Source organism: Piliocolobus tephrosceles, chromosome 4 (genome assembly GCF_002776525.5).
Source record: "Piliocolobus tephrosceles isolate RC106 chromosome 4, ASM277652v3, whole genome shotgun sequence".
Taxonomy (NCBI): Eukaryota; Metazoa; Chordata; class Mammalia; order Primates; family Cercopithecidae; genus Piliocolobus; species Piliocolobus tephrosceles.
In genome coordinates, this window is record NC_045437.1 from 51,513,353 (window position 1) to 51,534,193 (window position 20,841).

A 20,841-nucleotide genomic window follows, 5' to 3' on the forward strand; every position below is an offset into this window, starting at 1 on the left:
CAATAGCAAAGACTTGGAATCAACCCAAATGTCCATCAGTGACAGACTGGATTAAGAAAATGTGGCAGATATACACCATGGAATACTATGCAGCCATAAAAAAGGATGAGTTTGCGTCCTTTGTAGGGACATGGATGCAGCTGGAAACCATCATTCTTAGCAAACTATCACAAGAAGAGAAAACCAAACACCGCATGTTCTCACTCATAGGTGGGAACTGAACAATGGGCTCACTTGGACTTGGGAAGGGGAACATCACACACTGGGGCCTATCATGGGGAGGGGGGAGGGGGGAGGGATTGCATTGGGGAGTTATACCTGATATAAATGATGAATTGATGGGTGCTGACGAGTTGATGGGTGCAGCACACCAACATGGCACATGTAGACATATGTAACCTGCACGTTATGCACATGTACCCTAGAACTTAAAGTATAATAAAAAAAAATAATAAAATTAAAAAAAAAGATATGTTTGATTATGTATACCATGATTTATGCTTAAGACTGCTCATAGCAATATTGCTCATAATTACCAACTTTTGGAAAGAATTCACGTGTTCACCATTATTAGAATGAGTATATGTTTTATATTCTTACAATGGGACTCAATATTGAAACAGATTTGAATCAACTGCAGATATATAGATAAATTTACAAATGTGTGGCCAGAAAAAGGCAAGTTGTAAAATATTAATAACAACATTCTATCTATATATAGTTCAAGAACAGGCAGAACTGTTGTACTTTTTTTTTTTTTTTTTTTTTTTTTTTTTTGAGACGGAGTCTCACTCTGTCGCCCAGGCTGCAGTGCAGTGGCCGGATCTCAGCTCACTGCAAGCTCCGCCTCCTGGGTTTATGCCATTCTCCTGCCTCAGCCTCCCGAGTAGCTGGGACTACAGGTGCCCGCCACCTCGCCCAGCTAGTTTTTTGTATTTTTTAGTAGAGACGGGGTTTTACCATGTTAGCCAGTATGGTCTCGATCTCCTGACCTCGTGATCCGCCCGTCTCGGCCTCCCAAAATGCTGGGATTACAGGCTTGAGCCACCGTGCCCGGCCACTGATGTACTTTTTAAGGAGGGCAAGAATTATTTTTAAAAAAAGGAGTACTAGAATTACATAATTATTTTATGATGAGTGGGTGGGTAGTGAAGACAGGGTGGTAAGACATATAAGGGAAAGTCTATGGTTCCAGCACTATTTTATTTCGTGACTTGATGGGGTTATATGAATGTTTGCTTTACAGACAAATGCTAAAACATACCTACAATCTTATGCAATTTTCTGCATGTAATGTTTTATAATAAAAATAGTTAAACTCCAATAAACAAACATTGCTTTTTCCGGTTTATATTACACCTACCTATGACTTAGCTGATCCTACCTTTTATCAGAGACAGATGTTCGCAAAATTTAAAGTGTTTTTGAAATGAGAATCGTACACTGAAACTCAACTGGAAAACACACAAAGCCTCGCTGCTGTGTTTGAAGTGGGGGAATGAGAGTTCTGGAAGGTTTACTCAAAGTTCTCATTTGGACACTCTTTCCCTCAATTCAATGACACCTTTATGAAATCTTACAACTTCAGGGCATGAACAGTTTGGAAACCACTGTCAAAGACTACTCGTTCAGGAAAAATCTTTAGATTTCATCTAACCTAAGCTCCTCATTTTACAGAGAAGGCTTTATGATATGCCTAAGATCATCCAGATAGTTAATGGCAAAGCTGGCTTAAAACCAATGAACATAGCATTGAGAATCACTCATCCATAGCTTCTAATAAGTCTTCCAGAACATTACTTATGCCAACTAGTTCTATTAGCAATGCGTTAAAATCAACCAAAGCACAGCCTACTGTGGAGGGGTGTGTGTGTGTGTGTGTGTGTGTGTTAATACATATATATCTATACTATATATAGTACATATAATAAATACATAATATAATGCATATTCATCCATACCTATCTCCTTAAAAAATAGGGCCACTGTAGAAAGTTAGAAGCAATTGAGTCACTTTAACCTCAATAAGAATAGCAAGCATTCATTACAGAGTGAGTGAAAACCAGCTGTGTTTCTTCTCCATTCGGTCAAGCAAAGATGAAATGGGTTGAACAGATCAGAATGAGAGATTTTAAATATTACCAGAAGAATTTCATTATATTTTGAGTGTTCATTATAGAAGTAAAATGTATCACCTCCTCTAAGGAAGAAACAGGCTCTAAAATTTTTCCCTCTGATGGTTTTTAAAAGAGAATAGCTTTCTTCAGGATTTAAATAGTAATTGGATGAACTAAACATTTTCTTCAGTGGCATTTTTTGCGCAACACTCTAAGATTCACATTTCCATGAGGGTGTGGCACAGACATCTTGAACTTGAAATTCTCACAAGAGAACTGTCATTTTAGACATTAGCCAAATTATGGCTTTTTCTCTGGTGCCATTAGAATTGAATACATTTATAAAAGGGAACCAACAGAGAGTAAGGAGACAACAGTTGTATTTTGTTTTGCTTGAAGCAAATACTTGCAGAATTCTCTATTCCTGTGGATCTTTAGAACTCACTGGATTCCTTCCCACCAGCACGCCACACATGCACATGTGTGCACATACACATGCACACACACACACATACACACACACTCGAACACTCTTCTCTATTTGCAAGGATCTCCATACCCACACCTGTATAGCTTGTATATTATCTTGTCTTTCTTGAACTAGATCCCTATTTTGGTCTTATTATCTATGCATCTTTGTATCCCAAGCATCTATCTTAACAGCAGAATCATGGCAGGCATAAAGTAATTCAAGGAGGAAGAAAGAGAGGGAAGAAGGATTAAATGAAATTAAGTTTCATTTTATCTTAAGGTCTAACTAGACAAGTAAATATGAACAAGTAATGTAATGCTTCTAACAGTTTTCTCGTCAGTAAAGGAGGGTGCAATAATGCCTCTAAAATATTTATTTTCTAGTATATGTAACTATATAAAATATAAAATAACTACTCTTAAATCAGAAAATGTGTTCAACCAAAACAAGCTAACCACTCTACATTTTAAAAAATATTAAATATCAGTTTGTATTAGAAGTCAACAATTTAGTTTTCAAAGTTCATATTGTGAGATTAATGTTCTACAATACAATTTCATTTAGTTCCCACCTTTACTCATCAAGCACTTTTTCCATCTGCAATTTTTTATTTACATCATAAATATTTTTGCTTAAGTTCACCATGACAGCCTTTCTCATCTATTTGTTCAGGTTGACTTAAAATATATCTAGATATTTTGTGGATGAAGCAATTGCACTGACATATTGTACAGCAAAATCTTCCAGCAAGAAATTGTTTAAACTTGTTTATGTGACCTATTTGTTGATTTCTCCTGGAAGGCTTATATGCCAGAAAGAATAATTTCTTCTCAGTATAGATTAAATTGAATATATATTGCCAACACACAGACACACAGAGCATCATCCAATAAGTTGACTCACTTGAATTTATAGTTATGATAAAGTCATTTGGAAAAACAAACTCAAGCTGTTAAGCACTGAGAACTAATCCCAGATTCAATTCAAACCATGAATGGGGCTGCACCACCATGGCCGCGAACATTTGATCATGTAAATGTTCTGCCGAAGGCTCTGGATGACAAGTGTGATGGAAAGGAAGGGGGAAGACTGGGCCTACAACATTGCTCACCAAATGTGGTGACTAAAGAGAACAAGCAATTCCGTCTGGGACCCATAGTCTTTGGCAGCTTGGAAGGCAGCTTCTGCCTTTGGTGGCAAAACAAAGTTTGTGGGGTGTTTTTTTTTTTTTTTCATTGTTTTTTAAAAGGAGATGAGTATAATCATTTTTTAACATTGGCTCCTTTGTGTTACAGACAGTCTGTTAGCACACATTTTCAGATTCACTTCAAAAAGGAAACAAAATAGAAGTGTGGATGCATGTTAATTACCCAAAAATATGGTGTGCCAGATGGCCACCAAGGTCTGCTTCAGTTGAGTAGGTAAATAATGCTTCTGAACCCTTTTGTCCCCTATACACAACAAATTTTGATTTTATTTTCCTTCCAATTACTGTTAATGCAAAAAGTAAACAGGAAACAGGAAAGCCACATTATAAGAGTGGACCATAGTGGGTGAAGGAAAACATTTGTTTTCTCTCTTGCTAAATTCGTAGAATTATTGGGTCCAGAAAAAGTAAAGAAAAAGTCTTAAAATGCTGAAAAAGCAGAGTCAGATGTTTCGTCAAAGCACAAACACCAAAAAAAAAGAGTGTATTTTTCCGAAGCATTTGTAACGTTTGGGCCTCATCTGTCGCTTTGATATAGGTGTGCTGATTTTAGCTTCAGGATTCCTCTCACTAGGCTGTGTAATAAGCCTTCTTGTATTACTTATGGGATATTTTAAAATTCATTAAGTCAGTATATACAGTTGTGGTCCATTCTAAGAAAAACAAAACTTGCACTTTTAAAACATCTTTCTGCCGAGTTGTGTATACATAGCAAATTCTGTATGACATTTCGTTTACTACCTGTCCTCTCTATGTGCTCCATGGTTGACAGCACTGACTTCCACAGCCTATCTGTAAATGCAAGGGCCAGGGCAGTCCGTGTGAGGTTCTTGCCTTCAGTCTTTCCCTGTTTAGGAATCCCTTCTCTATTCTCTCACCAGGTATGTAAGTGGCTTTGTATGATATTGCTACAAAGAAGGAAGGTGACAGGTGAGAGAGCAGAAATAACACAAGTCTTTGATTTTTATATTACAAAAACCAAAGATTTTAGGAGACCCTGGAGGGTCAGAGTAAAACCAAATAATGAGGAGAAGCTGGAAGAAAGCATGGCTTCCCTAACATAGGGAAGGGATCCCACAGGCTGGCACGTATGCCATTAGGGAGACATCAGACATGATGAAACCATGCAGAAAAAACAAAACAAACAAAAACCAGCTTCCCAGTGGGACTACTGATGATGGATGACCAGGACTGGGCTAGAGCATGGACCTAGAAGCCACTTCTTGCATATTTAAGGACAAATGTCCCTCCTTCTGAAGTTTCACTATTATAGATGCTTGACAGATTTACTTAAAACCCTAGGGAAAGGAGGGGAAAAAGGGAGAAGAGAGATTTCCTAATTGATGGGGATTAAATTTCTACCTCCCTAGACAAATAAGATCTCAAAATAAAAATCAAGTTAATTTTGAGCAGAATAAAAAATTTGTTTTACATAACTGAGTTTGTCAATTGAGGGTCATATCTGTAATGTTTGTAAAGCCAATATTGAAATTTGGGACTAGATTAGGGAGAAAAGAAGAGTATTTCCTAAATAAATTTAAAACAGATGAAAATGAGAAAATTAGCCATTCTACTAATTCTCATGTTTAAGAATACTGACTATACAGCCAGGCACAGTGGCCCACACCTAAAATCCCAACACTCTGGGAGACCAACGTGGGCAGATCATGAGGTCAGGAGTTCAAGACCAGCCTGGACAACATGGTGAAACCCCATCTCTACTAAAAATACAAAAATTAGCTGGGTGTGGTGGCAGATGACTGTAATCCCAGCTACTCGGGAGACTGAGGCAGGAGAATCATTTGAACTTGGGAGGCGGAGGTTGCAGTGAGCCAAGGTAGCACCATTGCACTCTAACCTGGGTGACAAGAGTGAAACTCCGTCTCAAGAAAAATAAATAAATAAATAAATAAACAAACAAACAAACAAACTACATGGAAGTTTTCTATATACCAAGAGCTATGCCTGAATTAATTTATCCATCACTCCCAAGAGCCTATGAGGATGGCAAGATTGTTATCACCAAATCACAGATTAGGAAAGTGATATTCATAGAAGTAAACGACTTGTCTGGAATTCAATACAGACAACTATGAGGTTAAAGGTATAAAACACAGGACTTAAACCCTGTGCTCTCGGGCACCCTGAATGTGCAGAACTGAAGCAGAGTAGGATGAGCAGATTAAAGCATCTTAACCCTCATTCCCTCCATCACTGTGGCTCAGGATCTAAGGAGAACGTGGAACTCTGACTCCTGTCCTTCAGAATGCCATCTTCATCTACAAATTCATTGCCACCCATTTATATCTTTCATTTTTCAGTCTCCCCATGGTGTGTTTAGGGTTTTTGTTTCCTAATACAAACTAGCATTTTTAGTCTCTTAAAACAAAATCGTATAGAATTAAACAACAGAGGCCAGGCGCGGTGGCTCAAGTCTGTAATCCCAGCACTTTGGGAGGCTGAGACAGACGGATCATGAGGTCAGGAGATCGAGACCATCCTGGCTAACACGGTGAAACCCCATCTCTACTAAAAAATACAAAAAACTAGCCGGGCGAGGTGGCGGGCGCCTGTAGTCCCAGCTATTCGGGAGGCTGAGGCAGGAGAATGGCATAAACCCGGGAGGCGGAGCTTGCAGTGAGCTGAGATCCAGCCACTGCACTCCAGCCTGGGAGACAGAGCGAGACTCCGTCCCCCCACAAAAAAAAAGAATTAAACAACAGAACATAGAATTTAACTCCTCCCTCACCTTGGAAGTTTTCCACTTATCTGAAATGAACTGGCTTTATTATAATTTTTTATTGTAATATTATAAACAAGACATGCCTCTTTTTTATGAGGGTCAGTCATCTTTTTTCCAACAATAAGGGGAAAATGTGTCCATTTTTATTAAAAAGAAAGAAAATTAGAGAGATGTGTTTCTATAGAATAAGAATTCAAGAAAACAAAATATTTTTGTTGAAAAAAATTAAAGGCTGTAAATTGACCAGCATAGAAATAATGGAACGAACAGAATGATTTTTTTTTTTTTTTTTTGAGACGGAGTCTCGTTCTATCGCCCAGGCTGGGCGTACAGTGGCACAATCTCGGCTCACTGTAAATGCCACCTCCTGGGTTCAAGTGATTCTCTTGCCTCTGCCTCCCGAGTCACTGAGATTACAGGCACATGAAACATGCTCAGCTAATTTTTTTGTATTTTTAGTAGAGACGAGTTTTCGACATGTTGGCCAGGCTGGTCTCGAACTCCTGACCTCAAGTGATATGCCTGCTTTAGCCTCCCAAAGGGCAAGGATTACAGGTGCAAGTCACCGCGCCCAGCCTGAGATTCCTTTTCTTTGTACCATTTTGTTTTCCTCTTCGACATCAGCAAATTCACTTTTAAGCAGCCCCTCCTTATAGACAGAGAATCTGTAAGAAATATGAATTCAGCTTCCACCAGCCGACTGGCCCAGTTTCCAGGACAAAAGCCAAGGTTTGATTTAAAATAAAGAACCAGACAATTGAAACAAAATCTTGTTGCCTGACTATCCAAAGAGCCTGCTTATCCAAAGCACACTTCGCAGGTTTCCACTTATTAGAGCTTGTGACGGCATGCCATACCGTTGGCCTCTTCTGAATGTAAGTGCTCCTTGAGTACATGGGCAAAGATTTCCTCCTGCCTTGCTGGATGCCCCTTCTAAGACTCCTTTGCCAATTCATTCCCCTCCACTTATCTTTAATAGTTGAAATTCCTCAACATTCAACCCTTGTCCCCCTTTAACCCAATGTTCTCTCTCGAGATGATTTCATTAACTCCCACACCTCTTGTTATCATTAGAATGGCAAGAGCTACTAAATGCACACCTCTAGACCAGCCCTCTCTCTGAACTCCAGGTCCCTTTTATCTACACACAGATCACATTTATTGACTGTTCTCCAAGTGCCACGCTGAGTGCTATACATGGATGTTTTTTATATAGTCTTTCATATTCTTTTCATACATTATTGTATTCATTTCTAAGTGTATATGTAATAACATACATTCTTATAAAAATTTAATTAATAATAAAGAGGAAAAGTCATCTCGGTTTACCCAGTGTTCCCTTTTGTAGACCACCTCATCTCACTCCTGGCCCCATGGATGGTTACCAGTCTTGTAGGTATTCTCACTCATTCTTCACAACTCAGTGAAGGTACTATTACTCTTATTCCCATTTTACAGATGGGGAAATTGATGTATAAGGTATTTAGAAACTTGCCTAAGGTGTCATGGATAGTAAATAGCAGAAAAGGAATCCCAAGCTCAGGTTTATTGCCCTTCAGTCGCCCTGGTCTCTTGAAGCACCCTAAGTTCAACTGCACAAATTTGAACTCACCATTTTTCTTCTCAGCACTCACTCTCCACACTTGGTCGATCTCTTGAGTCCTAATGTCAGCAAATGTACAACCAAATGTCTACTCATTTATTAAGAAAACTTAGGATCACCCGGAACCATTTTCTTTTTCTTTCTTTTTTTTTTTTTTTTTTTTTTTTTTTTTTGAGAGGGAGTCTTACTCTGTCACCCAGACTAGACTGCAGAGGCCTGATCTCAGCTCACTGCAACCTCCACCTCCTGGGTTCAAGCAATTCTCCTGCCTCAGCCTCCCGAGTAGCTGGGATTACAGGCATGTGCCACCATGCCCAGCTAATTTTTGTATTTTTAGTAAAGACAAAATTTCATCATGTTGGCCAGGCTGCTCTCCAACTTCCGACCTCAGGTGATCCACCCGCCTTGGCCTCCCAAAGTGCTGGGATTGCAGGCATGAGCCACTGTGCCCTGCCACCACTTCCTTTTTCATAGGTCATATCAAATCGGTCACCAAACCTTGCTAACATAATTCTTAAACCTCTCTTGAATCTGTGAGATTCTCTCCATCACTACTGCCACAAGCACCTCTTAACTAAAACTGCTTCCACACCTGCCACCTTCCAAATCAACCTATACACAATCACCAAATAGACCTTTCAAAAATGCTCAGGTCAGAGCATTTAAAGTTGTTGGTTTCCCATCTTAGAATCTTAGAATAAAGTGAAATATCATTAGTACGGCTTACAGGATGTATTAGTTCATTCTTGCAGTGTTATAAAGAAATACCTGAGACTGGTAATTTATAAAGAAAAGAGGTTTCATTGGCTCATGGTTCCACAGGCTCTATAGGAAGCATGACTTGGAAGGCCTCAGGAAACTTGCAATCATGCCAGAAGGTGAAGGAAGCAGACTCATCTTTCATGGCTGGAGCAGGAGGAAAAGAGAGATGGGGGAAGTGCCACATAGTTTTAAACAACCAAATCTCATGAGCACTCACTATCATGAGAGCTGCACTGAGGGGGAAATCCAGCCCCCTGATCCCATCACCTCCCACCAGGTCCTACCTCCAACATTGGGGATTACAATTTGACATGAGATTTGGGCTGGGGGGACACAGACCCAAACCATGTCACAGAGCTCTCCAGTTTAATCTCCACCCCTTTCCTGGCCTCATGTGCTAGCTCTCTGTACTCCAGTCACCCCAGTCTTCCCTTCCTGATTTCCCCCTCAATGTGGCTCTCATGACAGTGAGTGCTCATGAGATTTGGTTGCTTAAAACTGTGTGCCACCCCCCGCCATCTCTCTCTTCTTCCTGTTTCAGCCACGTAAGATGAGTCTGCTTCCTTCACACTTTGAAGACTGTGGTTTAAGTCACACTCTTTTCAGCCACTGAGTCTTCACACATGCTGTTACCTCTACTTGAAGCTTGCTTCCCTCCCTCTTACACTGCGTAATTTGTTCAGTACAAAAGGCTTATGTTAGCCAGGCTAGCCTCTGCTGACTCCTTCATCCATTTCTAGTCCCACCCTTACATGCTCTCATATCCCTCTTTACTTTGCATTTATCACATGTGTTGCCATGTAATTAATTCATTAGCTTAATAAATGTTTTTCCTACTAGACAACAAGCTCCAGGAGGGCAAGACCAGCATCTCTTTCACTCACCCCTGTGCCTGGAACATAGCAGGCTCATAAATACCTATGAAATGAAATTCAGTATGACTCTCAGTAAGTAGCCTACTTAATTGGCTCTGAAGTTTCCAATCCTGGAAAATAGGAATGGTAGCACTAGCTTAGAGCTATGTTACCTCTTTTGGGAAAATAGGATTCATGTCCGGTATACCTGGCTTCTGTAAGAATGTTCAGAGGCAGTTTAAATAGTTCAAGGAGTTAAGGTTGTTCTCCAGTGGACATCCCTAAGGAACAGAAATGGGCCATTTAATCTCCTGGCTTTCTCTCTCCCTTCTCCTCTCCAGTCATCAGAGGAAGTCTAAACATTACAAAGCAAGACTACTGGAAAATCTTTTTCAAACTTGCTTCTCTGTATATTTCCAAACAGCACTGCTCTGATTGATTCAAGTTTGCAGGATTGGATTCTAATTTCAAGACAACTCCCCAAACACTTCACCACAGAAGAGAACATTAGAATTACGGTAAGTATAATTAAAATGCCATTGCATTCTAATATTGTTTCTTCCTCCATTGCTCCTACCCACAATTGGTTTTCTGTACCAACAAAGACATAGCTGTATGATCAGCAGGCCTCCATCTGTGGGCTTCTATCTGTGGTTTCTTCTGCACTTGAGCCAATGGGGATCTGGAAAAGTAAAACAGGTCCTATTCTTGATTTTATTCTTTTCCATTATTTAATGTGTCCAAAAACAAATAGCTGAAAGATCCTTTAAGGCTTTCCCTCAAATTAGTACTTCCAAGAAATTTAAGGGCAATTAATGATATTCCTTTGGTCTCCTGATTAATGCTGTTGTCCAGAATTCAAAAGCAGTGGAGCGGGGATGCAGGGCAGCGGGAGGATAATCCTTATCGTATTATCTGGGAATGAACTGTAAATGCTCAGAGTAATGGAATTGTTATGATTGTGCCTCATTCAATGAAAAAAGAAATTGAATCTGAAAAAATGAAAATGATGAGGCACGCAGTACTTCAGAACAGTTGTTGTCAAACTTCTTCATTCCAAATACTTCCTTTATTTCCCACCACCATACTTCCATCAGTGGCTATAAAGCAAGTTCATTCCAAAGATTTTAAAGTCTGGGGCATAGGAAGCATCAAGGGAGTTGTTGTGCTCTAGTTCTGATCACTTGGCTACTGCTTTTATCAGTTTTCCAGATGTTTGCTCTTTGCTGCAGCCTTTTGGAGCCACTTCTTGCCACAGGCTCTATATTTTTCAACGTGCCTGTAAGAATTCAATTGGCAATCTATTGATCATCCATCAACACTCAGTTCAAGGGCCATCTCTTCAGAAATTCTTCTCTGATTGCTTCAGGGGAGTTAAATGCTTAAATGATCAATCGTTTCTCTCTTAGGTTTGCATGTTCATAGCAATTCTATCTTTAATTGCAAGGCTGTACCTCACTTACATGCCTAACTCCTTAACTATGATTTTAATTTTTCCTATTTGCTTAACATGTTTCTAAATGTCCCTAAAAGATGAACGAGTGAGTGATATTTGTTTCTTAGTTCTTATTAATTTCTCAATGGTACAGCAAAATGTACCAGACAAAGTAAAAACACTGTGAGGTACAGCATGATATCCATTGTCCAGATTATTCTCTACAACCCATGGATAGGAAAGTTGTTTTGTTGTTTTTGTTTTTGATAAATCAACTACAAAATTCAACTTTTCAATTTGGCCCCTCATTTCTACCTTTGCTGTGACCATACTTTTATCATTTTAAATATAAAAGTGAGAAACCAGCTTGAATTATGTAACTGTGGCTGATTACTCTGCCAAATTTTAATTCCTCTACATTAGGCTTGTAGGGTTGGTGTGAGGATTTAATGAGATAATGTATGATAATAATGATAATGATGTCATAATAAGATAGCAGTACTTCTTATAATTCCTTCTTGTAATTCCAACACAGTAAGTGTTGAGTAGTACTTAACAGTCATTTATAAATTTTAGAAACTTGACATCACATTTTGATTCTCCCTACAATACTGCTCTTACAGAGCTGTTAACTACAAAGAAATGATCAAATGGCAGGAAATGAGAGGGAAATTGTAAGGGTAATAGTGTATTTTATTTATATTAGATCCATATGCAACCTATCTAAAGCAATCTTCATTACCAGCAAGATGTCACTTCTTTGAAAACTAAAAACTTGACATATTTCCTTGTCAAGTAGAGGCGATCACTCCAGCTGACTTACAGAGAATGGACAATATGAGGAGACTATCAAACTTTGTCACCCACAGTAAATGCTCTCACATCAGAATTCGGTAGGCACACATAGAAATAGAACTTTAAAAAACTAGTTTCACAAAACAGCATTTAATGCACCGACATTTTCTAATCTATTTTATTGTTTAAAATTCTGGCTTTGGTCTACTAAATTTATTTCACAACCCTCTAATTTTAGAAACTTGACATCACATTTTGATTTTCTCCTGTTCTCCTTATACATCCAGCCTTTGATAAGAAGAAAGACTGGAGTCAGGAAGATCAGACAAGAGGTTGTTGTAATTCAAGCAATAAGAGATATGAACACCTCAGCTAAGACAACATTATGAAAAGGATCTGGTAACTTTTACCTTATTATTAAAGCTCGATTTAGTCTGCTTGCCATAACCTAGTTAAATAAACTTGGCAGCATTAGTGCACTTCTCAGATCATCATCTGAGTGCCTGCCATGTTTCACACTGTGCAAAGAGCTTTACATATATGTTAATTCTAATTCTTATTGCAGCACTGGAAGGTAGATAACATTATCTCCATTTTACAGATAGAAACACCAGAACTCAGGGAAATTAAGTAGATTTGCCAAGGTCACACAGATAGAAATTAGCAGGTAGATGCATAGCCAGTCTATTTAGCCCTAGCTAGTTCCTATTAACTACTGCACAATAGTCTATTGAATGAATCTACTGCAATATCTGTTGATGATTATTTAGTGGAATTTCTGGCTCCTAAGGTAGAGTTATGTTATAGATATGTATGTCATCATATTACAGAAGTATCCATCAGTTCATTTTATTGAGTGTTCTTGACACCTGTGTCCTTAGATGTTGCCTTTTCTGAATCTGTGGAAATAATCAAAATGATTTTGTAATGTTGCTTTATTAATAGGATGAACTCTTGATGTTTTTTCTAATATGAAATCCACTTGTTCATACTTCTTTTTAAATGTACCAATGGAGTCTGTTCATTAGTATTTAATTTTATTTAAGACTCTTGTATCCAAAATTCATATGACTAGTCTGTTGTTTCTCTTCTGGTATAATGTGTGTCAGCTTTGGAGATCAATGTAATACCTACTTCATAAAAATAAATTCAAAATTTTTTCTCTTTCATGATTTGAAGTAATTTAAGTGGTATTATAATGATGTTATTATTAAAGACTTGGTTGAATTCTTCCATGGGACTATCTGGAGATCTTCTCTTTATGGGGGTGTATTTAGTTAATTTCTCTATTTAAGATCATTTGCCTGTGTAGACTGTCTCCACTGGGGTCAATTTTAGTAACCTGCATTTTTTTTCTAAAAACTCATCTACTTAATTTAGGTCTTCCAAGTTATTTCCATGGAGCTATTGTAAGTAGTTGCTTAAAGTTATTTTAATTTTTTCTGTGTCCATGATTATTTCTCTTTTGTCCTTTTTAATTGTGTATACTTATCATTTCTCCCTCACTTTTTAAAATTAGGTTGGTTAGCAGCTTATCTACTGTATTGTTTTATTTTTCAAAAACACAGCTTTTAGTTTTATAGTATTTCTGTTTTCTAACTTGTTGATTTTTGCATTTTATTAAATTTTTCTTTTTCTAATAAACTTTATTTTTAGAGCAAATTTAAGTTTATAGAAAATTTGAAGAGAAAGTACAGAGTCCTCATATAACCCTTCTCTCACACACAATCTCTCCTGTGATTAACATCTTGCATTCATATGGTTCATTTGTCAAAACTGATGAACCAATCTTGCTACATTATTATTAATGAATATCCATAGTTCACATCAAGAGTTCACTGTCTGTGTTGCACAGTTACATAGGTTTTGTCAAATGTTAGTGTCATATATCCATCATTACAGCATCAGATAGAGTAATTTTCTCTGCCCTAAAAATTCTCTCTACTTTTACCTATTCATCCCTCTACCTACCTATCAAACCCCGGCAACCACTTCATCTTTTATTCCTCTTTATAGTTTTACCTTTTCCAGAACATAACATAGTTGGAATCATATAATAATATAGTATAGCCTTTTCAGATTGGCTTCTCTCACTTAGCAACATGTATTAAAGTTTCCTCCACGTCTCTTTATGGCTTGATAGCTCATTTTTTAAAGAGATGAGTAATATCCTGTTGTGTGGATTTAACACAGTTCCTTTATTTACTCCCCTATTGAGAGACACCTTAGTTGCTTCCAGTTTTTAGCCATTTTGAGTAACACTGCCATAAGCATCTGTGTGCAGGTTTTTGTATGGACACAACTTTTAAACTAAATCGGATCAGTACTTCAAAGTGCAATTGCTGGATTGTATGGCAAGACTGTTAGGCTTTGTAAGAAACTGCCATACTGCCTTCTAAAGTGACTGCCATTTTGCATTCCCTCCAGCAATGAATGAGAGTTCCCACTGCTCCACACCCTTACCAGTGGTTTGGTGTTGTCAGTGTTCTGAATTTCAGCCATTCTAGTATGTGGGTAGTGGTATCCCATTGTTTTAATGTGAAATAATCTACTGACATATAATGTTGAGCATCTTTCCATATGCTTATTTGCCATCTGTGTGTCTTCTAAGTGAGGAGTTTTTTCAGAACTTTTGCACATCTTTTAAAAAAAAAAAAAAAAACCTTTCAGTTTCAGGGGGACATGCAGATTTGTTATATAGGTAAATTATGTGTCATGGGGGTTTGGTGTACAGATTATTTCCTCATCCATGTAATAAGCATGGTATCCAATAGGTAGTTATTCGATCCTAACCATCCTTCCACTCTCCACCCTCAAGTAGGCCCCTGTGTCTATTGTTCTCTTTTGTTTGTCTGTGTGTACTTAATGTTTAGCTTCCATTTATAGGTGAAAACATGTGGTATTGTTTTTTTCCGTATCTGAATTAGTTTGCTTAGGATAATGGTCTCCAGCTCCATCCATGTGGCTGCAAAGGACATGATTTTGTTATTTTTTACAGTTGCATAGTATTCCATGGTGTATATGTGCCAGGTTTCCTTTATCCAGTCTACTGTTGATAGACATCTAGGTTAATTTTATGTCTTTGCTATTGTGAATAGTACTGTGATGAACATACATGAGTGTATGTCTTTATGGTAGAACAATTTATATTCCTTTGGATATATACCCGATAATGGGATTGCTGGATTGAATGGTAATTCTAAGTTTTTTGAGAAACTGCCAAAATGCTTTTCATAGTGGTTTAACTGATTTACATTCCCACGAGAGAATATAAGTGTTTCCTTTCCTTTGCAACCTCACCAGCCTCTGTTATATTTTGACTTCTTAATAATAGCCATTCTGACTGGTGTGAGATGATATCTCATTCTGATTTTGATTTGCATTTCTCTAATGATTAGTAATGTTGAGTACTTTTTGTGTTTTAATTTCTAACCTGTTGAATTTTTTTTAATTCTTTCTTTTTCATTTTTTAGTCTTATGGATATAGGATCTGATCTCATAAGATTTCAGGTGTTAAAATGTTTGTGGTGGCTTTCTGTCATTAATTTCTAGTTTTATTGCACTATGGTAAGAAAATGGTCCTGCATTAAGTCTAACCTTTGGCATTTATGGATTTTTCTATGGTTTAAATTAAGGTCAGTTTTTGTGAGTGGCCCTCATACTGTTAAAAATACATATATATATATATATATATATATATATATATATGTATTTGATTAGATAACTAATCTGATTTCACTGAAAGATACATATGCATATACGTCCTTATATGCACAATTAAACATACATACATAAAGTTTATTTGATGATGTTATTTAGGTTTTTTATATGAGGGGTTAGCAAACTAAATAAAATGATATTGGAAAATAGCCATTCTTGTTTATGTATTGTCTCTGAGTACTTTTGCACTACAACATCGAAGTTGAGCAGAAGCAACTGACTCACAAAATCTGAAATATTTACTATGAGGCCTTTCATAGAAAATATCTGATGACCCTGTTCTATATCATCACTAATTTTTACTCTAATTCATCTGGTTTGGATTTTAAAAGTGTGTCAAAATTTTCTAGTATGACTGCTTCTCTTTCCCCCTCAATCTCCTGTAGTGTGAAAGATGCTTCTGTGTTTTAAATATGAATAACTGTTTTATTTTCATTATGTGTTTTAATATTTAGCTTTACAAAGTATCTTCATCTCTTCTTATTTTTCAGTTTGAATTCGACCTAGTCGGATACCAATATTTTAACCACTGTTTTCTTTTTATTTTTATTTTCCTGATATAGCTTTAACAATTAGTTATCTTAAACCACTCCAAATCTCTTTGTTTCAGAGGTGCTTCTTATATAATATAGTGTTGGATGTTGTTTTGTTTACCAATCCAAAAAAATAGATAAATTAATCCCATTTTATTTTTTAATATGATTAATAGTTTGGCTACAACACTTATATATTAGTTTCTTATATGTTGCAACATATCTATAGCACTTTCCTCTTTTTTGGTTATTTTTTATTTGGTTCTTACTATGAGCAATATTAAGAGGTAATACCCTCTTTTGTTCTTTTCTCTGCATCTCCCCCAACATCTGGTTTCAAATTATATTAATTTACTCTCAAATAATAACTATGAAGTAAACAGTAAGCTTTTCCTACTTTTCATGTTTTTCCTAATCTCCCCTAATATTTTGAAAGTTGTACTATGAAATTATTTTCAGAGTATACAGCCATTACATACTATACTCTGTCATATAATTACCATCTAGTGGTAATGCTACATGTAATTACATATTCAGTATTACCATCATTACTTATGTAAATTTTTCTTCATTCTTTATTGTTGAAGAATTAGCCTGAAGCTCATTCTTGAGTAGATTTCTCAAAAAAAATTACCCAAATTATTGCATGTTTATAATGGTTTGTGTGCAATTTTTAAACAGAAAGTTATTTGGGCTGGACATAAAGCCATTGGCTCATGTTTTCTTTTATTAAGTATCTTCCAGTATGCTACTCTATTGTTTTCTGGCAAACAGCATTCCTATCAAAAAGTTTGATGACACTGTATTACTTTTCCTGATAAATGTCTTGGGCTTTTTGCCTAGTTTTCAATTTCTTTTTCTTTTTCTTTGTAGTCCATTGCTATAAAATGACTTGCTTTGTGCAGATTTTAAATAACATGTTTCTATGCCAAATTTCTAATATAAATAGTGAGCGCTTTCCATATGTACTTTTGACTTGTTTTTAATTTCAAAACTATTCAAAACCATTTTCTTTTTTTTTTCTTTTTTTAGATGAAGTCTCGCCGCGTTGCCCAGGCTAGAGTGCAGTGGCACAATCTTAGCTCACTGCAACCTCCGTCTTCTGGGTTCAAGCGATTCTCCTGCCTCCACCTCCCAAGTAGCTGAGATTACAGGCATGAGCCACCACACCTGGCTAATTTTTGTATTTTTAGTAGAGACAGGGTTTCACCATGTTGGTCAGGCTGGTCTCGAACTCCTGACCTAGTGATCTGTCTGCCTCGGAAAATGATTTTCTTAAGTTATAGTTTTAGTATTTGTTTTTATTCCCATTGTTTTGGTTTTCTTATTCAGAAGTTCCTATTATACTCACGTTCAGACTTTCCCACCTATCTTCTTTATCTTTCACTTTTTAAAAAATTATTTTCCCTTCCTGCATTTTATTTTTTTCTATTTAGCTTCAGGTATTATTTGTTGTTTATTATTTTTTTGTTTATTCAAATTAGTCATCATTTCTGAAATTATTTTTTCCTTTGGTTACTAATTCTTTCCTGACTTCTAACATCTTATGTCTAAGTTATTTTATTCTTTTTTTTTTTTTTTTTTTTTTGAGACGGAGTCTCGCTCTGTCGCCCAGGCTGGAGTGCAGTGGCCGGATCTCAGCTCACTGCAAGCTCCGCCTCCTGGGTTCACGCCATTCTCCTGCCTCAGCCTCCCGAGTAGCTGGGACTACAGGCGCCCGCCAACACGCCCGGCTAATTTTTTTTTTTTGTATTTTAGTAGAGACGGGGTTTCACCGTGTTAGCCAGGATGGTCTCGATCTCCTGACCTTGTGATCCGCCCGTCTCGGCCTCCCAAAGTGCTGGGATTACAGGCTTGAGCCACCGCGCCCGGCCAGTTATTTTATTCTTATATTCTTTCATATCAACTATCACTTTCTTAATTTTTAGCTCATTTTGAAATATTAAGATTTCAGGTTATATTTTTTATTTATTTTATGAGCATGTCTCTCTGGCTTCAATTGTCTATAGGGACATTAATATGCTCCTTATTCTCTCTCTCTCTCTCTCTCTCTTATAATAACTTTATATCAAATTCAACTTATTTTTCCTTAACGTATAGAATGAATGGGTGGAATACAACTTCTTTTAGCAACACTAATCTAGAACTCTGCCCTATAGATTTAATGAAGTGTTGACAGCTATAGCCTCTGACTTTTTGACAATCTTCGGGCTTTTTGACAGTCTTCTGGCTTTGTTCCCCTCCCTCAACTTTTGCTTTCTGCTCCCACTCTCACTGCTCTGCTTAATTTGAACTATGTTCCTGTTGGTTTCTCAGACGTTTGTGTTTCATTCTGAAAGTTTATGGAGCTGCTCTGGCCTTTTCAGACCTTACCATATCCCTTGTACTCATCTTCAAATCGGTGTGGGTAAAAACTTTTTCCAATTTCAGCTGCTATTCTCAAGTTGGCCCGCAGTACTTTCCAGTAAGTTGCTGTTGACTACTTTGGAATACTCTTGTTTGTTTCTTCTTTCTGCCTGCCCACTGGGATTTTGCAATGTTGTAATTTCTTTACCTCCTCTAATTTGTGGGTCTTGTAATACCTTGTCTCTTACTACTGTAGATATTGTCCTTTTTCCCCGTAAAGTAACAATCCTAGTTGCTGGTCAGCTTAAAAAAATAATTTAGGAGCCAATAACACAGAAAAAAAAAAATTAAAGCCAGAATGGTAGGTCTATGAGTGATGATATGGTAGCCTTGCCAGGATTTTAGTCAAAGATATGGGACCAAATATTTGGGAATAACAATTAAAAATCACATGTAGGTGACAGGCTTGGTGGCTCACACCTGTAATCCCAGCACTTTGAGGGGGCAAAGTGGGCAAATCACCTGAGGTTAGGAGTTCGAGACCAGCCTGGCCAACATGGCCAAACCCTGTCACTACTAAAAATAGAAAAATTAGCCAGGTGTGGTGGTGGGTGTCAGTAATTCCAGCTAATCAGGAGACTGAGGCAGGAGAATCACTTGAACCCAGGAGATGGAGGTTGCAGTGAGCCAAGATCATACCACTGCACTCTAGCCTGGGCAACAGAGCACAACTCCATCTCAAAAAACTAAATAAATAAAAATAAAAATCACATGTAGAGACAGGAGTTGTATCCTTGGAACCTATTTCTATAGAGGTAACTGAGTAGAATCACTTTTAAAAGGGAAAGTGTGAGAAAATAATTTAATGCAGTATTATTTATAGAGGAATTCTGGAAGACTCAAAAATTATACCACTTCAACATTTTCCCAAAATCCTTTTCTAACTTTTTAAAGTGATCTTTAAAAGGCTTATCTATAATGACAATGAACACTTATAATTGTAAGGCTTTATACTATCCCTTCCCTAGAAATTATTTCTAAATTGCATTAAGTTCTCTCTCTTTTAACTTAATCTATCCAGTGACCTCTGTAGAAATAGGTTCCAAGAACACAACTTTTCTCTCTACATGTGTTTTTCAATTGTTATCCTCAAATATTTGGTCTTATATCTTAGACTAAAATCCTAGGAAGACCACCATGTCATCACCTCATGGACTTGCCTTTTTTATGTTGTTGGCTCCTAGAGATGCTTTCCCAAAGATACTTTGAAAATTTTAAAAAGTATGCATTTTATCCTGAATTTTCTGTTTGCAATGAGCAAGGGGCATCAGAAGTTCAATCTTTATGTTGCTGGAACCTGAGAACCAACTTACTCTTTTTTAACATACACATCATATATACCCAAAGAAGAAAATGAAATGCCCTGCTAAATAACATAAGTATTTTGTGAATATTTCCATAGAATTTCATCTCCATTCTTCAATGTGGAATTGTTCTGTGCATATTTCAAATGTTGGCATACGTTTTCAAATTCCTCATCAAATAGGATTTTTTTGTAAGAAGGATCTAAATATTTTCATTTTCAAGTAGCATTGCTATTCTTTTTGGAGAGTTGGAAAGCTCATTAAGTATATAGTGCATCCTGTTGTAGAATAAGAGTGATCAAAAGTCCAAGAGATTTTCCTCAAAAATAAATTTGAGGGTCTGCTCCAGTTCATGAACAAACAGACAACTGTTTATTTCCAAAACCCTAAATCATAAGACTACAATAATTTTAACCTGCAAAAATGCTATGTTAATATCAGCAAACATCTACTTGATCAGATAATAATATCACCTCATTCAACTTCAACCTTCCAATCTTTTTTCAGTGTTCTTCACTGCTTTCATGCTCTGAACTCTGCTTCTTATATTGCTATTTAGAAAATAAGTCATACTTTCTTTAAGAGAAAGGAAGACAATATAAAATAAAATAATAGGATAAATGTCAAAGAATAAAGAAATTGAATCTTAAGACCATGAAAAGGTACACATAACTACCAGGATAAAACATTTTAGAGGAAAAAATAATATGGGAACTAAAGTTAAAATTCAGATAAAAAAATTAACAATATATTCAAAACAAAGCTACAAAAAAGAAAAAATACAACAGAAGTGAATGATAACAAGTAACGTAAAGATGAATTTAAAAGAGAAAAAAGTAAAGGGAAAAATTAAATGTCAATAAAGCTTTAAGGTGATGCAAATAATACAT